This window comes from Aethalodelphis obliquidens, unplaced genomic scaffold (assembly GCF_003676395.1).
Source record: "Aethalodelphis obliquidens isolate GAN/ISIS:26980383/991018 unplaced genomic scaffold, ASM367639v1 scaffold134, whole genome shotgun sequence".
In the NCBI taxonomy this organism is placed as follows: domain Eukaryota; kingdom Metazoa; phylum Chordata; class Mammalia; order Artiodactyla; family Delphinidae; genus Aethalodelphis; species Aethalodelphis obliquidens.
In genome coordinates this window covers 930,187-955,584 of record NW_020838078.1, presented here as the reverse complement: position 1 = coordinate 955,584, position 25,398 = coordinate 930,187, and the positions used below count along the sequence as shown (strand labels likewise).

The 25,398-nt window shown below is 37.0% G+C and overlaps 1 non-coding gene across 1 annotated transcript; it reads right to left on the bottom strand.

Moving 5' to 3' along the window:
• Positions 1–23,236: 23,236 nt before the first annotated feature.
• On the bottom strand, positions 23,237–23,309 carry TRNAK-UUU (transfer RNA lysine (anticodon UUU)). The gene has a single exon. It is a non-coding gene; the product is annotated as a tRNA-Lys (tRNA).
• Positions 23,310–25,398: the final 2,089 nt, after the last annotated feature.

Genomic DNA, 25,398 nt, shown 5'->3' with positions numbered 1-25,398 from the left:
AAAGGACCAGGTATGTTTCCTGTTACTTGTTTATCAGTTGCAGAGCAAGAAAGAAATGGTAACAGCGACAACCAAAAAAAATGCACTAGAAAGTAATAAAATGGGTGAATGAATAGATCCATGGTTCATATACGGGAAAAACAGATGAAGAGTAACACACAGAATTGGGGGGACATCTACTCAGCCAAATCAGTTTAAAAATTAGACAAACAATGTATTAACAGATAAAGCAGAAGACATCAAATGTATTGAGTAACACCATACTACTTCATGATGAAAGGAAATGACAGTCTCAGCTCTAGTTGGGTAGTTTTCTGGAAATGTACAACATACTAAATATCAAAGATGTTTAGTTTAGAAGAGGCTATTTGCAGCCTAGGGCAAGAGTCTGGAGTGACAAAAAAAAACCATGAAAGATGCCACAAGGGGGCAGACGAGAATGATGAAGGCTACACCCCACTCCTCCTCAAATTTGATAATTTATGAATCCCAGTGAAGGCATATACACACTCCCAAGTTTACTATTGCCTTAAATAATGAAATAATAATTTGGGAGTGAGGTTTCAGTAGTTTTTCTGGCAATTGAAGGGATGAGAAATGAGTTGTTATCCCCCAGGAACATCTTCTTTTCAGAGACCAGCAGCTCTTCCCTGGTGGCTGTTGATGTGTCATGCCTATATAACCCCAGAAAGATGCTTATACAGAATGGATATTCCATGTCTCATGGTTTCAGATCCCTCCTGTAGGTTAATAATAGTCAATCCATATAAGAGTTCTCAGTTTGATGGGGTTTAGAGCTAACGACTTCATGGGCGCCAACTCTGGACCCATAACCCTCATGTTCCCCTATTACCAACCTTGTCACATAACAGTTGCTGGCTGTGGATGGCTTTGGGAAAAATCAGTTTATTTTTCAGCCTATGACATTTCTACCCTCAATAAAGCACTTTTTCCTCCTCTAATTCTAATATATAAATTCATCAGAGATCAAGTTCTCCCACTAACCATTTTTTTTTTCAGGATTATGGTGGATTTAGCTTTTGGTCCACCATGCTGTGGATCATCCCACACAGTAAATGGTTACCAGCAGGGCCCAATTGTTCTCACGGAGGTTGGAGCTTAATGAATAGCACTGCCTCACAACGTCAACCCCCACCAAATCCATTATGTCAAAGGAGGCCCAGTTTATACCCACGGATGATACAGAAGCCAAAAGCAAATTATCAGGAATTATGAAGGGGTGGGCAATGTAGGTGTCATTATAAATGGAAGGTAGTCAAGGTAGCACCTTTGCAACTCTTTGGTTAATGTTATTGAACTATCTGAGAAAAATTGGGGTATGAGAATCCAGTGGTTCTGCTGGGTACAGTAATGGTGGGTGAATCGGGTTTATTCTTCCCTGGAAAATACATCTGCCTGTTTTGGACAATCAGTGCTCTCAGACCCAGGCCACTTGATGATCTAGCTACTGACAAATTTCCTATTCCCAATGTCAGTAACACCTGAGGAATCGAGTGACATATAGCCCCTTTGTGAAGGTCGACTGTTTTAATATTGATAAAAGCAAAACCCAATAATGTCCTGAGTCTAGTGGGTTTGAACTACAAGCTTTAAATAGGTCTCCAAAAACCCCTCTTCTCCTTGTGGAATGTTCTAGCTTCCTGAGGGTCCCACCACCCTTTTGTGCATATGCTCTCCCATCTCCATACCTCTGATCCAAGTGTTGTCAAATTCCCTTCCCTTCCTTCTCCATGAAACAGCTTAAAAATCCAAGGTGCATAGAAAATAAAAGACACACACACACACACACACATATATATATATGTATATACAAAACATCCATGGAATGTAGGTGTCTGTCTTCTAATTAGAAAGGAGTTTTCAGTATTTGCATAAGTATATAACAAAAGGATAACACAAGTAATGGAAAAGATTGGGGGAAGGAGAAATGAGGCGAGACAAACAGGAATAGGAAAATCACTGAGCCAGATGTATGAAGAATTTGTCCATTTCTTTATTGTCTGCAACATGGAAAGAATAGAGACTGGAGCCTTGTTTTGCTTACTCTTCTATCCCCAGATCATTCTGAGTGTTCAGTAAGGAGCTAGTGAATGAAAGTGTAAGATTAGCACTAGAAGCGCCCATCTTTCACTCCTCGATAGCTGTTAGACTTGGTGTAAATATTGATAAGTGAGTAAAATAGTTACGATTTTCACAAAGTCTAAAATTATTTACTTATGAAATGCCTTTTATTAAGGATTTAGTATGTGCCTGACATGGTGCTATGTACAGAGAAAAATCTGACATTGGATCTTATAGACACAGAGGGATACGAATATGCTATTTTTAGTGCAATAAAGTATTGTTGTTTGCATTGTTTAAAATTCATATTGGTTATAGTTGATGCAAATAACTGAGTACTTACTTCTGCTTGGAGTGTGGGGGTAAGGGTGTGATGCTGGTAACAGCAATGAAAAGAAAAACAAATCCAAAGGTGTGGGAGATTCATGAGCGAACAAATAGAGCACTAAAAGAAAAAAGAAAAACAAAAACAGGATATGTCAGAAGTACAAGGCATTTGAAAGAAGAATTGTGAGAGATTCATTAAAATTGTGTAACTACTATTTATTGAATGGTGATTATTTGACCAAATACCACCCTAAAAGCTGTCAAACACTGTACATTCCTCACAAAATCCACAAGTGTTTGGCCCCATTTTACACATCAAGAAATTGAGGCTCAGGATGGTAATTAACTTGTCACAAATCTGGAAATCTATAGCAGATTCTGGAATTGAAGCCAAATCTATTTGTTGCCAAAGGGAGCTTTCTTGGCCATTACACCAGCGTTGCCAAAACTTTTTTAAAAAATTTAAGACATAATTAACATACAGTTAAATGCATAGATATACAGCATTCTGTTAAATGAACTTTGTCACCAAGTAACCATCTGTCAAAACAAGATGAAGAGCACTTTCTTTACCAAATAAATGTCCATGTGCCCTTTTCCAGTCAATTCCTTCACCTCCAAAGGCAACTGCTATTTTTTAATATTATTTTCCATTATCAGTTATTATAAGATATTGAATATAGTTCCCTGTGCTAAACAATAAATCCTTGTTGCTTATCTATTTTATATAGAGTAGTTTGTATCTGTTAACCCCATACTCCTGATTTATCCCTTCCCCACCACCCTCTCCCCTTTGGTAGCTGTAAGTTTGATTTTTATGTCTGTGAGTCCGTTTCTGTTTTGTATATAGATTCATTTGTATTACTTTTTTAGATTCCACATATAAGTGATATCATATGATATTTATCTTTGATTTACTTCACTTCATATGATAATCTCTAGGTCCATCCATGTTGCTGCAAATTTGATTATTTTTTATGACTGAGTAATATTCCATTGTGTGTGTATCTGTATATATGTGTGTGTGTGTGTGTGTATATATATATATATATATATATATATGCACACACACATATACACACAACCAAACTTCTTTATCCGTTCATCTGTCGATGGGCACAAGGGTTGTTTCCATGTCCTGGCTCTTGTAAATAGTGCTGCTGTGAACATTGGGGTGCATGTATCTTTTCGAATTAGAGTTTTCTCCAGATAGATGCCCAGGAGTGGGATTGCTGGATCAAATGGAAACTCTATTTTTAGTTTTTTTAAGAAAACTCCATACTGTTTTCCATAGTGCCTGCACCAACCCAACGACAGTGTAGGAGGGTTCCCTTTTCTCCACACCCTCTCCAACATTTGTTATTTGTAGACTTTTTGATGATGGTTATTCTGACTGGTGTGAGGTGAGACCTCATTGTAATTTTGATTTGCATTTCTCTAATAGAGATGTTGAGCATCTTTTCATGTGCAAAGGGAGCTGCTTTCTGATTTCTTTCACCATATATCAGTTTTACCTGTTCTTGAATTTCATATAAATCTGATCAGTATAGTGTATACTCTTTTTGTGTCTGGATTCAACTTTTTTTTTTAGATTTAAACATATTGCATGTATCAGAAGTTTGCTACTTACTGATGCCAACTAGAACTCCAACTTTATTTACTGCACAGTTTGTTTATCTATTACCTGTTGACATTGAGACATTTACAATTTGGGGCTAGTATAAAAAAAGACTGCTTTGAAAATTCTTCTAAATTTCTTCTTTTTAAAGTACATGTTCATGTATCTTGTGTAAATGTCAGACTGGATGACTGGTTCATAAAGTAGATACGTGTGTATTTATAAGGAACTGCAACAGTTCTCCACCATTGGGTTAGAATGTTTTACATACACTCTTCCAGAACTTATGAGAATTCCACGTGCTTGACAGCCTTACAAGATTTTGTATTGTCAGTCATTTTTATTTTGGTCATCCTAGCAGATGTGAAATTGTGATTGTACCATTTTGTACTCCTCTTAGCAATGTATGAGAGTTCTATTTGCTCCAAATCCTTGCCAAAATTGATGTAATTGGCCATTTTGATTTTAAGCTTTCTAGTGGGTGAGAAATGGTTGTATCGTATTTTTGTTTGTCTGTATGCTTGTTTATTAATATAATTTTTTTTTCTTTTTTTGTGATACGCGGGCCTCTCACTGCTGTGGCCTCTCCCGTTGCGGAGCACAGGCTCCGGACGCGCAGGCTCAGCGGCTATGGCTCACGGGCCCAGCTGCTCTGTGGCATGTGGGATCATCCCGGAACGGGGCACGAACCCGGGTCCCCTGCATCGGCAGGCGGACTCTCAACCACTGTGCCACCAGGGAAGCCCTATTAATAGATAAGTTTTGAGCAGCTGTAGGCTTCCAAAAAATTGAGGGCAAAATTGAGAATTCTCATATAATCTTTGCCCGTCCCACACTCATACACAACTTCTCACAATATCAACATCCTGCACCAGAGGGTCATGAGTTATAATCCATGAACCTACAGACACATCATTATCATACAAAGTCTGTAGTTTATATTAAGTTTCCCTCTAGGGGTTATACATTCTGTGGGTTTTGACAAATGTATAATGACATGTATCCACCTTCATGACATACAGAATAATTTCAATACCCTAAAAATCCTCTGTGCTCTGCTATTCACCCTACTTCCGTCCTAACCCCCGGCAAACCCCCAGGCAAACCCTACCTCCCCCCAAACCCCCTTTTTAAGATCTCCATAGTTTTGCCTTTTCCAGAATGTCATATACTTGGAATCACACAATATGTAAACTTTTCAGATTGGATTTTTTTCCCCTACTAATATGCAATTAAGATTTCTCCAAGCTATCATGGCTTGATAGCTTACTTCATTTTTAGCACTGAATAATATTCCATTGTCTGGATGTACCACAGTTTATCCATTCACCTATGAAAGGACACCTCTGTTGCTTCCAAATTTTGGCAAATATGAATAGAGCTTCCATAAACATCCGTGGATAGGTGATTCATTTCTTTTTATCTTGGCATAACATTCTACTGTGTGGAGGTGCCATAGTTTATTAGCACTCACCTATTGTAGGACATGTTGGTAGCATCCAAGTTTGGACACATATGAATAAAGCTGTTATAAACATTTGCATGAAGATTTCTTTGCCGACATACATTTTCAACTCATTTGCATGAATACCAGGGAGCAAAATTGCTGGATTGTATGATAAGAGTATATTTAGTTTTGTAAGAAGCTACCAAAACTGACTTCCAAAGTGGCTGTATTTTGAGACCATTTGTATATCATCTTTGTGCATTTCATTCTCTTTCCCATTTATTAATTGGGTTGCCTTTTTTGGGGGGGGGTACGCGGGCCTCTCACTGTTGTGGCCTCTCCCGTTGTGGAGCACAGGCTCCAGATGCACAGGCTCAGCAGTCATGGCCCACGAGCCCAGCCGCTCCGCGGCATGTGGGATCTGCCCGGACTGGGGCACGAACCCGTGTCCCCTGCATCAGCAGGCAGGCTCTCAACCACTGTGCCACCAGCGAAGCCCTGTCTTTTTTTTTAATTTAAGAATTTTGTTTATTTTTTTATACAGCAGGTTCTTAGTAGTTATCCATTTTACACATATTAGTGTATATATGTCAATCCCAATCTCCCAATTCATCACAGTACCACTCCCCCACCACTTCCCCCCTTGGCGTCAATACGTTTGTTCTCTACATCTCTGTCTCAATTTCTGCCCTGCAAACCGGTTCATTTGTACTTTTCTAGGTTCCACATATATGTGTTAATATACGATATTTGTTTTTCTCTTTCTGACTTACTTCATTCTGTATGACAGTCTCTAGATCCATCCACATCTATACAAATGACCCAAATTCGTTCCTTTTTATAGCTGAGTAATATTCCATTGTATATATGTACTACTTCTTTATTCATTTGTCTATCGATGGGCATTTAGGTTGCTTCCATGACCTGGCTATGGTAAATAGTGTTGCAGTGAAGATCGGCAGGCATGTGTCTTTTTGAATTATGGATTTCTCTGGGTATATGCCCAGTAGTGGGATTGCTGGAACATATGGTAATTCTATTTTTAGTTTTTTAGGGAAACTCCATATTGTTCTCCATAGTGGCTGTATCAATTTACATTCCCACCAACAGTGCAAGAGAGTTCCCTTTTCTCCACACCCTCTCCAGCATTTGTTGTTTTTAGATTTTTCTGATGATGCCCATTCTAACAGTTGTGAGGTGATACCTCATTCTAGTTTTGATTTGCATTTCTCTAATAATTAGTGATGTTGAGCAGCTTTTCATGTGCTTCTTGGCCCTCTGTATATCTTCTTTGGAGAAATGTCTATTAGGTCTTCTGCACATTTTTGGATTCGGTTGTTTGTTTATTTAATATTGAGTAGCAGGAGTTGTTTTTTATTTTGGAGATTAATCCTTTGTCCGTTGATTCATTTGCAAATATTTTCTTCCATTCTGAGGGTTGTCTTTATGTCTTGTTTGTAGTTTCCTTTGCTGTGCAAAAGCTTTTAAGTTTCATTATGTCCAATTTGTTTATTTTTGTTTTTATTTCCATTACTCTAGGAGGTGGATCAAAAAAGATCTTGCTGTGATTTATGTCAAAGAGTGTTCTTTCAATGTTTTCTTCTAAGAGTTTTATAGTGTCCGGTGTTACATTTAGGTCATTAATCCATTTTGAGTTTATTTTTGTGTATGGTGTTAGGAAGTGTTCTAATTTCATTCTTTTACATGTAGCTGTCCAGTTTTCTGAACACCAGTTATTGAAGAGACTCTCTTCTCCATTTTATATCCTTGTCTCCTTTGTCAAAGATTAGTTGACCCTAGGTGCGTGGGTTTATCTTTGGGCTTTCAATCCTGTTCCATTGATCTATAATTCTGTTTTTGTGCTTGTAACTGATTTTTACTCTCATAGTGTTGTGGTCAGAAAAGATGCTTGATATTATTTCAATTTTCTTAAACTTACTGAGGCTTGATTTGTGACCCAAGATGTGATCTATCCTGGAGAATGTTCCATGTGCATGTTCCATGATCCATTTGAGAAGAAAGTGTAATCTGCTGTTTTTGGATGAAATGTCCTATAAATATCAATTAAATCTATCTGGTCTATTGTGTCATTTAAAGCTAATCTCCAAAATTTATAAGCAGCTCATGCAGCTTAATAACCAAAAAACAAACAACCCAATCCAAAAATGGGCAGAAGACCTAAATAGATATTTCTCCAAAGAAGATATACAGACTGCCAACAAACACATGAAAGAATGCTCAACATCACTAATCATTAGAGAAATGAAAATCAAAACTACAATGAGACATCATCTCACACCCGTCAGAATGGGCATCATCAAAAAATCTGGAAACAATAAATGCTGGAGAGGGTGTGGAGAAAAGGGTACCCTCTTGCACTGTTGGTGGGAATGTAAATTGATACAGCCACTGTGTAGAACAGTATGGAGATTCCTTAAAAAACTACAAATAGAACTACCATATGACCCAGCAATCCCACTACTGGGCATATACCCTGAGAAAACCATAATTCAAAAAGAGTCATGTACCAAAATGTTCATTGCAGCTCTATTTACAATAGCCCGGAGATGGAAACAACCTAAGTGTCCATCATTGGATGAATGGATAAAGAAATTGTGGTACATATATACAATGGAATATTACTCAGCCATAAAAAGAAACAAAATTGAGCTATTTGTAATGAGGTGGATAGACCTAGAGTCTGTCATACAGATTGAAGTAAGTCAGAAAGAGAGAGACAAATACCGTATGCTAACGCATATATGCGGAATTTAAGAAAAAAAATGTCATGAAGAATCTAGGCGTAAGACAGGAATAAAGACACAGACCTACTAGAAATTGGACTTGAAGATATGGGGAGGGGGAAGGGTAAGCTGTGACAAAGTGAGAGAGAGGCATGGACATATATACACTACCAAACGTAAGGTAGATAGCTAGTGGGAAGCAGCCGCATAGCACAGGGAGATCAGCTCTGTGCTTTGTGATTGCCTGGAGGGGTGGGATAGGGAGGGTGGGAGGGAGGGAGACACAAGAGGGAAGAGATATGGGAACATATGTATATATATAACTGATTCATTTTGTTGTAAAGCAGAAACTAACACACCATTGTAAAGCAATTATACTCCAATAAAGATGTTAAAAAAATAAAGCTTGTTTTTCCTTATTACTTTTCTATTTGGATGATCTGTCCATTGGTGTAAGTGAGGAGTTAAAGTCCCTCGCTATTATTGTGTTACTGTCAATTTCTTCTTTTATAGCTGTTAGCAGTTGCCTTATGTATTGAGGTGCTCCTATGTTGGGTGCATATATATTTTTAATTGTTATATCTTCTTCTTGGATTGATCCCTTGATCATTATGTCGTGTCCTTCAGTGTCTCTTGTAACATTCTTTATTTTAAAGTCTATTTTATCTGCTATGAGTATTGCTACTCCAGCTTTCTTTTGATTTCCATTTGCATGGAATACCTTTTCCATCCCCTCACTTTCAGTCTGTACATGTCCCTAGGTCTGAAGTCGGTCTCTTGTAGACAGCATATATATGGGTCTTGTTTTTGTATTCATTCAGCAAGCCTGTGTCTTTTGGTTGGAGCTTTTAATCCATTCATGTTTAAGGTAATTATCATTATGTATGTTCCTATTACCATTTTCTTAATTGTTTTGGTTTGTTTTTGTAGGTTCTTTTCTTGTCTTGTGTTTCCCATTTAGAGAAGTTCCTTTAGCATTTATTTTAAAGCTGGTTTGATGGTGCTAAGTTCTCTTAGCTTTTCCTTGTCTGTAAAACTTTTGATTCCTCTGAATGAGCTCTGAATGAGCTCCTTGCTGGGTAGAGTAATCTTGGTTGTAGGTTCTTCCATTTCATCACTTTAAGTATATCATGCCACTCCCTTCTGGCTTGGAGAGTTTCTGCTGAGGAGTCAGCTGTTAACCTTATGGAATTTCCCTTGTATGTTATTTATCGCTTTTCTCTTGTTGCTTTCAATAATTTTTCTTTGTCTTTAATTTTTGTCAATTTGATTACTATGTTTCTCAGCATTTTTCTCCTTGGGTTTATCCTGCCTGGGACTCTCTGCATTTCCTGGACTTGGGTGGCTGTCCTTTCCCGTGTTAGGGAAGTTTTTGACTATAATCTCTTGACATATTTTCTCAGATCCTTTCTCTCTCTTCTTCTTCTGGTAACCATATAATGCAAATCTTGTTGAGTTTAATGTTGTCCCAGAAGTCTCTTAGACTGTCTTCATTTCTTTTCATTCTTTTTTCTTTATTCTGTTTTGCAGCTGTGAATTCCACTATTCTGTCTTCCAGGTCATTTATCCGTTTTTTCTGTCTCAGTTATTCTGCTGTTGATTGCTTCTACTGTATTTTTCATTTCAGTTATTTTATTGTTCATCTCTGTTTGTTTGTTCTTTAATTCTTCTAGGTCTTTGTTAAACATTTCTTGCATCTTGTTGATCTTTGCCTCCATTCTTTTCCCGAGGTCCTGGATCATCTTCACTATCATTATTCTGAATTCTTTTCCTGGAAGTTTTCATATCTCCACTTCATTTAGTTGTTTTTCTGAGGTTTTATCTTGTTCCTTCATCTGGTACATAGCCCTTTGCCTTTTCATCTTGTCTATCTTTCTGTGAGTGTGTTTTTTGTTCCATAGGCTGCAGAACTGCAGCTTCTGCTGTCTGCCCTCTTGTGGATGAGGCTATCTAAGAGGCTTGTGCAAGTTTCCTGATGGGAAGAACTGGTGATGAGTAGAGCTGGTTGTTGCTTTGTTGAGCAGAGCTCAGTAAAACTTTAGTCCACTTTTCTGATGATGGCTGGGGCTGGGTTCCCTCCTTGTTGGTTGATTGGCCTGAGGCGACCAAACACTGGAGACTACCTGGCTCTTTGTTGGGGCTAATGGCAGACTCTGGGAGGGCTCACGCCAAGGAATACTTCCCAGAACTTCTGCTGCCAGTGTCCTTGTCCTCATGGTGAGCCACAGCCACCTCCCACCTCTGCAGGAGACCCTTCAATACTAGCAGGTAGGTCAGGTTCAGTCTTCTATGGGGTCACTGCTCATTCCCCTGGGTCCCGATGCACACACTATTTTGTGTGTGCCCTCCAAGAGTGGAGTTTCTGTTTCCCCCAGTCCTGTCAAAGTCCTACAATCACGTCCCACTAGCCTTCAAAGTTTGATTCGCTAGGAATTCCCCCTCCGGTTGCCAGACCCCCAGGTTGGGTAGCCTGACATGGGGCTCAGAACCTTCACTCCAGTTGGGGTTTCTGTGGTATAAGTTGTTCGCCATCTTGTGTCACCCCCCCAGCAGTTATGGAATTTGATTTTATTGTGATTGCACCCCTCCTACTCTCTCCTTGTGGCTTCTCCTTTTTATTTGGATGTGGGGTATTTATTTTAGTGAGTTCCAGTGTCTTCCTGTTGATGATTATTCAGTTAGTTGCAATTCCGTGCTCTCGCAAGAGGGAGTGAGCACACGTCCTTCTACTCTGCCATCTTGAACCAATCTCCAACTGGGTTGTCTTTTTCTTGTTGATTTTAATAGAAATCACATTGTTCAGATTTTCTGTTTTCTCATTTGCCAGTTTGGGTAATTTTTGTTTTTAAGGATTTTTCCATTTCATCTAAGTTGTCAACTTACAGTTATCAATCTACCTTTATTAACAGTTAACAATCTGCTATTTGTTAAATGGCTTTAAGTTAACGATTTCTTTTTATTAAATGGAGATTAACAAAATATTCCTTTAATATCCTTTTCATGTCTGTATAATATGTAGTATTGTCTCTCTTTTATTCCTGACATGAGTAATTTGTTCTTTCTCTTTTGTTTTCTTTCTTCTTTAATTAGTATTTCTAGGGGTTACCCATTTTTATACTCTTTTCAAACAATAAATTATTGACTTGTGTAATCGTCACCATTGTTGGTCTGTTTTCTATTTCATTTATTTCAGGTCTTATTTCTATTCTATTCATTCTTCTACTTTAATTTTGATTTATTCTTTTTCTATATTTGTTAACATGCAAGTTTAGGTAATTTATTTTAAATATATCCTCTTTTGTAGTATAGGTAATTAAATCTACAAATTTATCTTTCAGCCTTACTGTAGAAACAATGTTTTTATTATAATTTTTATCATTCATTTCAAAATATTTTATACTTTTCTTTGAATTTTTTGTTCGATTTATGGGTTATTTGGAAATATGATGTTTAATTTCCAAACATTTGGATATCTTATACATATTTTCATAGGATTAATTATTAATTTAATTCCACTGTTATCTGTGATCAAAGAATATGGCCAATATTATTTCAGTTATTTTAAATGTATTAAGACTTGCATGTAGTTTCCAACATAGGGTATATATATATATATATATATATATATATATATATATATATATAGGCTTCCCAGGTTTTTGATGCGGTACACGGGCCTCTCTCACCATTGTGGCCTCTCCCATTGCAGATCACAGGCTCCGGACACACAGGCTCAGCAACCATGGCTCATGGGCCTAGCTGCTCCATGGCATGTGGGATCTTCCCGGTTCGGTGCATGAACTCGTGTCCCCTGCATTGGCAGGTGAACTCTCAACCACTGCACCACCTGGGAAGCCTGAACATAGGGTATATTTTGAAAAATATTCGATGTACCCTTGAGAAGAAAGTGTGTTCTGCCATTCTTTGATATATGTAATTGTCACTTAGGTCAATTAGATTATGTTCACATCTTCTGTATTCTTACTTTGTTTTTAATATGTTCTATCAATTAATCAAGAAAGTGTTAGAAAGTTAGTATGTCTAAATTTGGTTGTGGATTTGTCTATTTCTCCCCATAGTTAAGGAATTTAATCTAATATATTATAAGAACTTTTACTGGAACACACATTATGTGTATGTTATGTATTTTTGATAAACTGGCACTTTTATCCTTGTGAAATGTCCCCCTTAGCTCTATAAATACCCCTTCTCTTGAAGTCTACTCTGTCTGATATTAACAGAGTCACATTAGCTTTTATGCTTAGTAAATTGGAAATCCTATTTATATGCATCTTTTAAACTTTTAACCCAGTTCATCATATTTAAGGTGTGTTTTGATAAATAAGATATACTAAGTATATTAGGGTTCTCCAGAGAAACAGTCTTAACCACTGGACCACCAGGGAAGTCCATATATTTTATTTAATTTATAGATTAATTATAAAGAATTGTCTCATGTGATTATGGAGGCTGGCAAGTCCCAAGATCTGCAGGGTCAGTCGTCAGGCAGGAGACCCAGAAGAGCAAATGGTTTAATTCCAGTATGAGTTTGAAGGGCTGAGAACCAGCAGAGCTAATGGTGTAATTCCAATCTGAAAGCCAGCAGGCTTGAAACCTAGTCAGAGCTGTTGTTTCAGTTCAAGTCCAAAGGGAGGCAAAAAACCAATGTCCCAGTTCAAAGGCCATTAGGCAGAAATAATTCACTTTTACTTGGGGGGAGGATCAGTCTTTTTGCTCTATTCAGTCATTCAACTGATTAGGTGAGGCCCATCCACATTATGGATGATAATATGCCTTAGTCTACTGATTTAAATGCTAATCTTATCTAAAACAGCTTCACAGAAACACCCAGAATAATGTTTGACCAAGTCTGGCCACCATGTGCCCCAGTCAAGTTCACACATAAAATTAACAATCACAGTTAAGTGGTGATTTATTAATCATTTCTGCTAATTTCTTCCTTTTTCATGAAATAGTTAACATTTAATGTAATTAATGATAGACTAGGATATAAGGTGACTGTATTGATATTTGTTTTCTATGTATGCCACCTATTTTTTTGTTTTCCAGTTAGGATTAATCAAATATTTTAGTATTAAATTTTATCTTCTGTATTTTTTTTTTTTTCGCTGTACATGGGCCTCTCACTGTTGTGGCATCTCCCGTTGCAGAGCACAGGCTCCAGACATGCAGGCTCAGCGGCTATGGCTCACGGGCCTAGCCACTCTGTGGCATGTGGGATCTTCACGGACCAGGGCACAAACCCATGTCCCCTGCATCGGCAGGTGGACTCTCAACAACTGTGCCACCAGGGGAGCCCTTCTGTATGGTTTTTAATTTATAGCTCCTTAATTTTATTATGGCTGCTCTACAGATTACAATATGCATCTTTAATTTAGCAACATTTACGTCGAATATCCTACCTACTTCATGAATAATATAAGAGCTTTTCAACAATGTAATTCCATTTAGACTCCTCACACTGTCTGTGCTATTGTTGCCATTTATTTTACCTCTCTATATACTACAAACCCTACAACATGTGACTATTTATTTTTCTTTTAATGGCCGGTTGTCTTTTTAAAATAATATATGATATATACAGAAAACAGGTTGGTGGTTGCCAGAGGTTGGGGTGAGGGATGGACAAAATGGATGAAGGTGGTCAAAAAATACATATATTATATATTTTATATATATTACAGTTCTTACTATGCATAAAACCATATTATCTGAATCCTGTGCACATTGGAAAAGTGTACTCACTTTACACAGGTGTCTGGTAACTGAAGTTCTGTGCAAACTGGGAACATTGTTCTGATACACACAAGTTTCAGTCAAGGCAGTACTGTGCAAATTGAGGACTGCCTATACTATATATCTGTGTGTACAATTTTAAATATATGAATATTTGTGTGTATTATATTATTATTATATTTTATATTAAATGCTATATATTAAACTATTGTAAACATTATTGTACATATAATGTATATTACAATAGTTTTCAAAGTCCTTTTATGTTGTACATATGTGTGTATATGTATATGCATATATATATATACACGCATATATATACACACATATATATGTATATATATATATACACACACATATATGTGTGTATATATATATATATATATATATATATATACACATTCTAGTTCCCTTTATTCCTTCCTGCATATCAAGATTTTTTTCTAGTATTAATTCCCTTCAGCCTGAGAAAGTTTCCTTATTATTACTTATAGTAAATATTGCAAGAAACAGATTTTCTCAGCTGTTGTCTATCTGAAAATGACTTTATTTTACCTTCATTACCTTTATTTATTTTTGTCCACCTCTTACCCAACCTCTGGCAACACCAGTCTGTTTTCTGTATCTATGAGCTTGGTTTCTTTTAGATTCCACATATAAGAGAGATCATACAATATTTGTCTTTCTCTGTCCAACTTACCTCATTTAGCATAATGCCCTCAAGGTCCATCTGTGTTGCCACAAATGGCAGGATTTTCTTTTTTTTTGCCCCTGGCTGAATAATATCCCATTATTCACACACACACACACACACACACATGTGCGCACACCTCGTTTTCTCTATACATTCATCTGTCCATGAATACTTAGTTTGTTTCATGTCTTGTCTACTGTAAACAATGCTGCAAAGAAAATGGAGGCACATATATATTTTCCAGAAAGTGATTGCGTCTTCTTTGAACATTTACCCAGAAACGGAATTTCTGGATCATATAGTAATTCTATTTTTAATTTTTTTAGGAAACTTCATACTGTTTTCCATAGTGGCTGAATAAATTTACATTCTTACTAATAGTTCATAAAGGGTTGTTTTTTCCTCCACATTATTGCCAACACTTCTTATCTCTTGTATTTTTTTTTTTTTTTTCGGTATGCGGGCCTCTCACTGTTGTGGTCTCTCCCGTCGTGGAGCACAGGCTCCAGACGCGCAGGCTCAGCGGCCATGGCTCACTGGCCCAGCCGCTCTGCGGCATGTGGGATCTTCCCGGACTGGGGCACAAACCCGTGTCCCCTGCATCGGCAGGCGGACTCTCAACCACTGCATCACCTGGGAAGCCTGAACATAGGGTATATTTTGAAAAATATTCGATGTACCCTTGAGAAGAAAGTGTGTTCTGCCATTCTTTGATATATGTAATTGTCACTTAGGTCAATTAGATTATGTTCACATCTTCTGTATTCTTACTTTGTTTTTAATATGTTCTATCAATTAATCAAGAAAGTGTTAGAAAGTTAGTATGTCTAAATTTGGTTGTGGGAAGCCCCTCTCTTGTACTTTTAATGGGGGTTCCCACCAGGGAAGCCCCTCTCTTGTACTTTTAATGATGGCCATTCTAACAGGTGTGAGGTGATATCTCATTGTGGTTTTGACTTGCATTTCCTTGATGATTAGTAATGTTGATCACCTTTTCATGTACCTGCTGGCCATTTGTATGTCTTCTTTGGAAAAATGTCCATTTAGTTCCTCTGACCATTTTTTTTAACATCTTTATTGGAGTATAATTGCTTTACAATGGTGTGTTAGTTTCTGCTTTACAGCAAAGTGAATCAGTTATACATATACATATGTTCTCTTATCTCTTCCCTCTTGCATCTCCCTCCCTCCCACCCTCCCTATTCCACCCATCTAGGTGGTCAGACACCACCTAGCTGATCTCCCTGTGCTATGTGGCTGCTTCCCACTAGCTATCTATTTTACATTTGGTAGTATATATATGTCCATGCCACTCTCTCACTTTGTCACAGCTTACCCTTCCCCCTCCCCATATCCTCAAGTCCATGCTCTAGTAGGTCTGTGTCTTTATTCCCGTCTTACCCCTAGGTACTTCATGACCATTTTTTTTTCTTAGATTCCATATATATGTGTTAGCATATGGTATTTGTTTTTCTCTTTCTGACTTACTTCACTCTGTATGACAGACTCTAGGTCTGTGGCACATATATACAATGGAATATTACTCAGCCATAAAAAGAAATGAAATTTAGTTATTTGTAGTGACCATTTTTAATTGGATTTTTTGTTTTGCTATTGAATTGTATGCATTCTCTATATATTCTGGATGCTAACCCTTTATTAGATATATAATTTGCAAATATTTTCTCCCATTCCACAGGTATCCTTTTTATTATGTTGATGGTTTCCTTAGCTGTGCAGAAGCTTTTTAGTTTCATGTAGTTCCACTTGTTTATTTTTGCTTTTGCGTCCTTTGCTTTTGGTGTCAAATCTACCCACCCCCCCGCCACCAAAAAAATTGCCAAGATCAATGTCAAGGTGCTTTATTTCTCTGTTTGCTTCTAGTATTTTTATGGTTTCAGGTCTTACATTCAATTCTTTAATATTTTTTTAGTTGATTTTTGTGTATGGTGTAAAACTGTTTAATTGTTTTGCATGAGCTGTCCAGTTTTCCTGACACCATTTATTGAAAAGATTATCTTTTCTTCATTGTATATTCTTCTCTGTCAAATTCATTCTTGAAAAATTTTTTTGCTGGATAGAGAATTATAGACAGACAATTCTCTTTTTCCTTTCAGCAGTTTAAAGATGTTATTCCTCTGTCTTTTGGCAATAAGGCATTCTTATCATTGTTTTCCTGCAAGTAATATTCTTGCCAACTAAACACTTTTAAGATTTTCTCTCTATCTTTAGTTTTCCGCAGTTTCATGATAATAGGCATAAGTGTGGATTTCTTTTGTTTATCCTGATTCGGGTTTCACTGAGCTTACTGTATATGTAGGTTAATACATTTCACCATTTTTAGAAAATTCTCAGCCATTATGTCTTTTTTTTTTTTGCTTCCTTCTACTCCTCATTTTATTTATTTATTTTTTACATCTTTATTAGAGTATAATTGCTTTACAATGTTGTGTTAGTTTCTGCTGTATGACAAAGTTAATCATCTATATGTATACATATATCTGCATATCTCCTCCCTCTTGAGCCTCCCTTCCACCTTCCCTATCCCACCCCTCTAGGTGGTCACAAAGCACTGAGCTGATCTCCCTCTGCTATGCAGCTTCTTCTCACTAGCTATCTATTTTACATTTGGTATTGTATATATGTCAATGCCATTATGTTTTTAAATAATGCTCTGTCTTATTCTCTCTCCTGTCATTCTGGGATTCCAATTACACATAGATTAAATTTATTTTTACATTAGTCTGTGGTTCTTGAATGATCTTTCTCTTTCTCTACTTCAGTTTGGATACTTGTCATTAGTCTACCTTCATGTCCACTGACCCTTTCTTCTTCTGCTGTATTCAGTCTGATATTAAGCCCATTGAATGAATTACTTGTTTTGATATTGTATTTTTCTCATAACATTTCCACTTTTTCAAATAGTTTATCTTCTTGCTGAAATCTCTCATTTGTTAATCTCTTGTTTGTTCATGTATGTTATCTACCTTTTTTATTATATACTTTAACATGTTTTTTCATAGTTATTTAAAGTCTTTCTTTACCAAGTCAAACATGTAGATTTTCTGAGTCTCTTCTCTTGTGTTTGTTTCCTTTCTTGTCCATGGGTCACAGTTCTCTGTTTCTTCTCATGTTTCTTAATTTTTTATCGTATGTGAAACAACATTGTGTAAGAAAATTAAAGACTGAAGTAAATATGCTTTCTCCCAGAGAAAGCATAATCATTCCTCTGTCTGACCAGTAGTATGTGAGATTTAAATATTTAAATATGCAGTTGAATTGAATATGGGTGTTTTTCGCAACTATACTTAGATTCAGTTCCCCGATAATGGCTTCATATATTTTGAGGGTTAGATTAAGATATTCCTTTTAGCAGAGATTCAAATCTAAGACCAGTGAGACTTCAAATATCTATGTATTACACCTAGTTGCTTGTTGTAAGAATATAGGAAATAAATCTCTCTTTCACTTTCTAACCACCCCCCTGCCGTCTCCCTCTCCCACTGGCTGCACCCAAGTCTCCCTCTTCTTCTGACTCTCTTACAACTTTTTGGTTCACTAAGGAGTTTTCTTTACACTCTAGCTCTGATCCTGCATCTTCAAGCCTCAGGAGGTCCTTCTAATCCTTAATTCCCTGCCTCAGTCTTTATTAGGCCACTGTAGTGTACTCAATGAAGATTTTGTGTGCACCTTGGGAGTAAGAGCTGTCAGTTCTCTTTCTCTGCCCATAGCCTCCTGCAGGCTACTGCCTTGCGCTCATGAAAGATCCGTGCACCTTGGAAGGCCTTAGTTCTCCTGTTCCACTTCAGCATCCTCCTCCTGGTCATTATCTTGCACTCAGGGAAGGGTTCACGAGTCTGTCTCATCTCCCCTGCCCTGCTCTCAGCCATTCGTGTGATACTCACACACAGCCAGCCAGAGCATTGAAGGAGATTTGGCAGGTGGATGTAGAGTGCTTTTAGACTCCTCAGAATTTGAATCTGTCACATCAGACATATGTAGTCAATACTAATTTGTTAATAGTTTGGTTTCTCTTCTCAGCCATCCTTGGGGAGTTGTTCCTACTTCTGCATTACCTACAGAGATGAAAGCACCAAATGACCCCTTGCCATTTCTGGAATTTAATTCATTCGGGTGTCTCTGTGTCTTCAGTGTCCTGATGTGTTTTATAATTTATCCATGTTGCTCTCATGACTAGGGTGGAACTTTCTGTTTCCAACCCAGAAGTGGAAGTGCTTTTCAAAACTTTTAGCCAAAGCATATCTATAAAGCATTTAAGATTCATCATTGTGTGATGGAACTGAAGATGCTATTATTACGGCACTGCTTGAACCTGAAATTTATTTGAAATTTCATGATTTATATTAAAAATTTCACCCAAAGTGTACATTCATCTTCATATTATGACAGGATCAAAGAATAAAGGTGCCAATGACTTGACAAAAAGTCATTAAAATTCCATGTTTGTTTCAGTCTAAAATGGCACTTTGAATAACTTTACCATGCTTTGCAATCAGCCCTGGAATTAATATTTGTGGCCTAAGTTGTGACACACTTAGCACAGCACAGAATGGGAAGTTTTTGATAAATAACACTGCCAACACAAGGATGTACTAAGGATATTCGGGACATGTGTCTGTGAAGCAGAGAGGGAGAGCTTGAAAATACACCACGGTAAGCTGAAGGAGAATTGCTATCTCATAGGAGATGGGATGCGGTGGTAGGAAAGTCATATTTATAATTACTAAAAGAGAGGCTGGATCTAGGCATCCATCTTGAACAGGACAAGGGCCAAGTATTGAAGGAGCTCTTGAACTACAGCCTAGATTTCTTCACCACTAGGAGGACAGAGTGGGCTTGAGCAGAGTGAAGCTAGGTGGTAGGGTCTCCTTATTTGGAAAGGGAGCGGGAGTTGCCTATGGACAGGCAAGTACATCTCCTGACAGCAGGAGATTCAGTATCAGGTGAGCATGTAGAGAAAGGAGATATTGGATTCACTGGAGCTTGAGTATGTCATACAGAAGAGATAGAGAATTAAATTGAGTTCCAAGGAAGAGAATTTCACAAGAGCTACCTGCCATTCAATCCCTTCGTTCTTCGTTCCCACATCTAACCTTGATTCTCTGCTTTTCCTACTTCACATGCATCCATAAAATACATGATTTCCATGGCCTTTTCTTTCACAGTCTACTGTCCATTTCATTACCAAGTATAATCTTTGATTTAGGCTTAGCTCTGTGTTGAAAAATCCTTTGTGGATTCTGGTCCCCATGTCCTTTGATCCTGTCAAGAGCTTCTCCTGAAAATTGAAGTTCTACTCATGGAGTTTCTAGAGAAGCATCCATCTAATGAGAAGGGAGAAATGGAATCAGTCACAAGGTGGCAGAAGAGTTCAGCCCCACCCTTTATGAAGCATCTTGAGAGGCCTCTATTTCTTCTTGAACTGGTGGGAGGGTTGAAGTTCTATCTGATTTTCTGGGACTTCTGAGAATGGGACCTCAGGAATGACCCCAGCTCCACTGAACCCCTCAAGGCCAGGCTCAGAGGAAGGCCCAGTGGAGGTGTCTATGAGGACACATCTTTCACACACGTCTGAGGGAACTTCCCATTGAAAGTTGGGAAAGGAGTGAACAGAGCATTTCACTTCCACATCGTCTTCTGTTTGGATTAGTAAATACTACCTACTTTCTGCTTATGTGGATGGAAAAATATTTTAAAACCAATTATTTAATGGTAAACTCATGGTATTAAAAACTGCTGTTTTTGAGAAGAATTTATAATAAATAATCTTCTTATTCAAAACAAAACAAACAAGCAATAAAAGGAAATGAAAATGTAAAGTGGTGGCTGCGTAAAGAGATTTTCTGAATAAGCTGTGCAATCTGGGCAGTGGGACAGGATCCTGGCCAGATCTCTCCCATATTCCATCTCCCTTGCCCAATTCCATCCACATGGGCCTCCCTGGAGACCTTGGATCCAGTCCCAGCACCCAGGCCTTTGCAAGTGCCATGCCCTCTGCCCAGAATGTTCTACTGCTTCTCCAAGAAGTTCCTGTGGCTCACTCCCTCATTTCCCTGAAAACTCCCTGCTGTCTTAATCCTTTATTCTACTTTAGGACTTATCACCTGAAATTTTCTTATACTTTTTTCATTTGTATTTTCTGTCCCCCCATTAGACTAGGTGGTCCATGTAGGCAGGGATGTTCTTAGTTTCTTTTCTGTAGCCCATGTTCCCAGAACAAGGATTGACACATCTTACATGTTCAGCTAATATTTTAATTATTGATGAATCAAAAAATGAATAAGTTAAAGGAGGAATATCAAAAAGAGAATACATCAAAATGTTGACAGTAGGTATTTTCATCTATTGAGATTATGTTCTTTTTATCTTTCAGAATTTCAGAATATATTACACATTTTTCTATATTCTGTACAGATTCTAAGACCAGACCACCTTGCGTGAAAGTCCCACTGTGGTCTTTAACTAGCTCTGTGGTCAAGGGTATATGAATTAATATCTATGTGTCTCAGTTTCCTCATCTGTAAAATGGTGGTAAAGAAATACATACTCTCAGCTTGTTCTAAGAATTGTATATTAAGTGCTTTGTAAATACTAGTCATTATGTTAACATCATCATTACTATGTTACCATACCATGTGAACTTTGATAATTGTACAGTCTTTTTAGAAATGTCATACTTTATCCTTTTATCCTTCTAATCTGATTTTTGTAAAAATGTTGGATTTTCATTTTCTCACATTATGAGGCACACTGGGTAGTCAAAAGGATGGATACCACACTTAAGCAGTTCTAAAAACTGTTCTGTCTCTGTACTACTATTAACATTCATTTATTTTAACTCTTCATTTTTAAATAATTTTAGGCTCATATAGAAGTTGCAAAAATAGTATGGAAAATTATAGTATCCCTTTCATCCATCTTCTCCCAATGATATCAACTTATACAACCAAGGTAGAATGATCAAAACTAGGAAATTAACATTGGTACAATACTATTAAATAAACTACAAACCTTATTTGAGTTTCATCAGTTTGGGAATACATTCATTTTTTGAGAGTGTGTATGTATAGTTCTGTGAAATTTTATTACAGATATGGATTTGTGTAGCCATCAACATAATCAGGATACAGAACTCTTTTATCACCACAAATAAATTCTCTCATGTTAGCCCTTTATAGTCACACCTTTCCACTAACCCTGATGACCACTTATCTGTTATTCATCACTATAATTTTGTCATTTTTAAAATGTTATAAAATTGGAGTCATACAGTATGTAACCTTTTGAGATTGGCTTTTTGCACTTAGTATAACACCCTTAGGGTCCATCCAAGTTGGTGTGTGTAACAATATTCAGTTCCTTTTTATTGTTGAGTAGTGTTTATTTGTATACATATACCACGATTTATGTATTCACTGTTGAAGGGCATGTGGATTGTTTCCAGTTGTGCACTATTGCAAAATCAAGCTGGTATAAGCATTAGTGTACCAGCTTTTTAAGCATCTATGCAGTCATTTCTGTAGAGTAATTAACCAGGAGTGGGAAAATTAGGTCTTATGGTGAGTGTGTGTTTAATTTCATAAGATACTGCCAAAACATTTTGCAGAATGGCTGTATAAATTTACATTTCCACCAGCCATGTGAGAAGTCGGTGTTTTCAACAGCCTCCCTTGGATACTGACAGTATATTTTCCTTCAGTCATTCTAATTTGTGTGCAGTGGTATCTCATTGTGGCTTTAATTTACATTTCCCTAATGGTTAATGGTATTGACCATCTCCTTATGTGCTAATTTGCCATCCAGATATCCATTTTGTTTAAGTGTCTGTTTCTATCTCTGACGATTTTCTAATCAGATTGTTTGTTTTCATAATGTTGAGTTTAGAGAGTTCTCTATATTTCCTGGATACGAATCCTTTTTTGGTTATGTGGTTCACAAATAATTTTTCCCAGTCTGTGGCTTTTTGTTTTCATTCTTTTAACAGTGTCTTTCAAAGAACAGTAGTTTTTGATCTTTATGAGCTCTAGTTTATCAGTCCTTTCTTTTGTGGATCATGCTTTCAGTGTCCTCCTCTATAACAAGGGTCATGAAGATTTCCTGCCTATGTTTTCTTCTAAAAGTTTTAGAGATTTACATTTTACATTTAGATCTTTAATTCGTTTTTTGAGTTAATCTTTGTATAAGGTGTGAGGTTTATGTTAAGGTTCATGGGGTTTTTTTGTTTGTTTTTTCATGTGGTGCCTAAGTGCTCCAACGTTATTTGTTGAAAAGGCAACGAATCCTTCTTCCACTGAATTGCTTTTGCACCTTGTGAGAAATCAGTTGGCTGTACTGGTGGTGAGTCTATTTCTGAGTTCTCTATTCTGCTCCAGTGATCCATGTGTCTATCTCTCTGCCAAATACCACACTGATGGCAGAGTTGTACACTAAGTCTTGAAATTGGCTAGAGCAATTTCTCCAATTTTATTCACCTTTCACAAAATTGCTTTAGTTATTCTAGTCCCTTTACTTATCAATATAAATTTTATTATTTTTTTTTCTTTTGGCACCTGGACAGGGACTTGAACCCTGGGCACTCAGATTAAAACTCTGATGCTCTACCAATTGAGCTACCCAGGCACTCTCAATATGAATTTTAGAATCAGCTTGTCTATATCTTAGGTGACAAGTCTTTTAGAGAGTCAACCTGGGAATTGTCATACTAGACAAAATAAATTATAATAACATAATATGTAATAAATAATTATACACAAGCAGTTTTTTACTTTAATATAATATATAAAATCAGGGTTTATATGTATATTAAAATTGTATATTATTTTTTATTATTTTGGAATTGTAATTATTTGCTTCATTTACTTTTATATTACCTAACTGACATTTTTTAAACAAAATAAAAAATAGGACTACTTAATAGTGGAAGTTAGTAGTAACTAATTGTTGAACTGATAAGTAATACTTGTGAGAAAATATAACAAGATTTTATGTTTCTGCCCTCTGATACAGCAATTTATTTTAACTCTTAATTGCATATTTGAATATTGTAGGCTATAATTTAGTTTTTCTTAAGATGCATACATGTAAGAAATTTAGAGGAATATAAATTCAAAAGGGTATAGGATATTAATACATTTAACTTTAAAATAACAATGACATAATTCTTTCTGTCCCATGATACATGGGCTATTTTTTCTCCTTCTGTTTCCTTTTCCAATAACATTTCTCTACAAAGCCTGTAGCGTTTGTGATAAGTCGTGTTTTTCATGCAATGATAAGAGGAGCACAAACATATGGTTTCCTTTGACTTGCAGCTCTGCCCTCAGCCAATCCACCTACACTGATTCCTTGCGTAAGTCCAATGTGATGACATGAAACTAAATGTTTTCTCAGCAAACACTTCTTAGCCTAGGGTACTTAGAATTTTACTTATCAGCAACAGTAGATTTTTAGATTTATAGGAATTAGTTTCCAGCTTTCCAAAATGTCCATTTTCAAAACAAATGTTTGAAACACAATGTACTTTGAATCTACAGCCTTATTTTGATAGACTAGCTGTGTGTCACCCATTTTTTAAATCTTATTTTTAAATTTTTATTGGAGTATAATTGCTTTACAATGTTGTGTTAGTTTCTGCTGTACAACGAAGTGAATCAGCTATATGTATACATATATCTCCTCCCTCTTGGAACTCCCTCCAACACAACCCCTCATCCCACCTATCTGGGTCATCACAGAGCACCGAGCTGAGCTCCCTGTGCTATATGGCAGGTTCCCACTAGCTATCTCTTTTACACATGGTAGTGTGTCTATGTCAATCCTAATCTCCCATTTCCTCCCACTCTCCCCTTCCCCCTTACCATGTCTACTCTTCTGTTCTCTACATCTGCGTCTCTATTCCTGCCCTGCAAATAGGTTCATCTGTACCATTTTTCTAGATTCCACACGTATGTGTTAATATATGATATTTGTTTTTCCCTTTCTAACTTACTTCAGTCTTTATGACAGTCTTTATGACAGACTCTACATCCACCCACATCACTACAAATGACCAATTTTGTTCCTTTTCATGGCTAATATTCCACTGTATGTATGTACCACATCTTCTTTATCCATTCATCTGCTGATGGACACTTAGGTTGCTTCCATGTCCTGGCTATTGTGAACAGTGCTGCAGTGAACATTGGGGTACATGTGTCTTTTTGAATTATGGTTTTCTCAGGGTATATGCCCAGTAGTGGGATTGCTGGATCATATGGTAATTCGATTTTTAGATTTTTAAGGAACCTCCCTACTGTTCTCCATAGTGGCGGTATCAATTTACATTCCCACCAACAGTGCAAGAGGGTTCCCTTTTCTGCATACCCTCTCCAGCATTTATTGTTTATAGATTTTTTGATGATAGCAATTCTGACCAGTGTGATACCTCATTGTAGTTTTATGGGTTTTTTAAAAGTATTTTATTGAACTATAGTTGATTTACAATGCTGTGTTAATCTCTGCTGCAGAGCAAATCAACTCAGCCATGCATACACATACATTCTTTTTCATACTCTTCTCTATTATGGTTTATCACAGTTTATCATGCTATACAGTAGGAGCCCATTGTTTATCCATCTTATACAAAATAGTTTGCATCTTCCAATCCCGAACTCCCAATCCATCCCTCCTACTCCTTTTCCCCACTGACAACCACAAGTGTGTTCTCTAC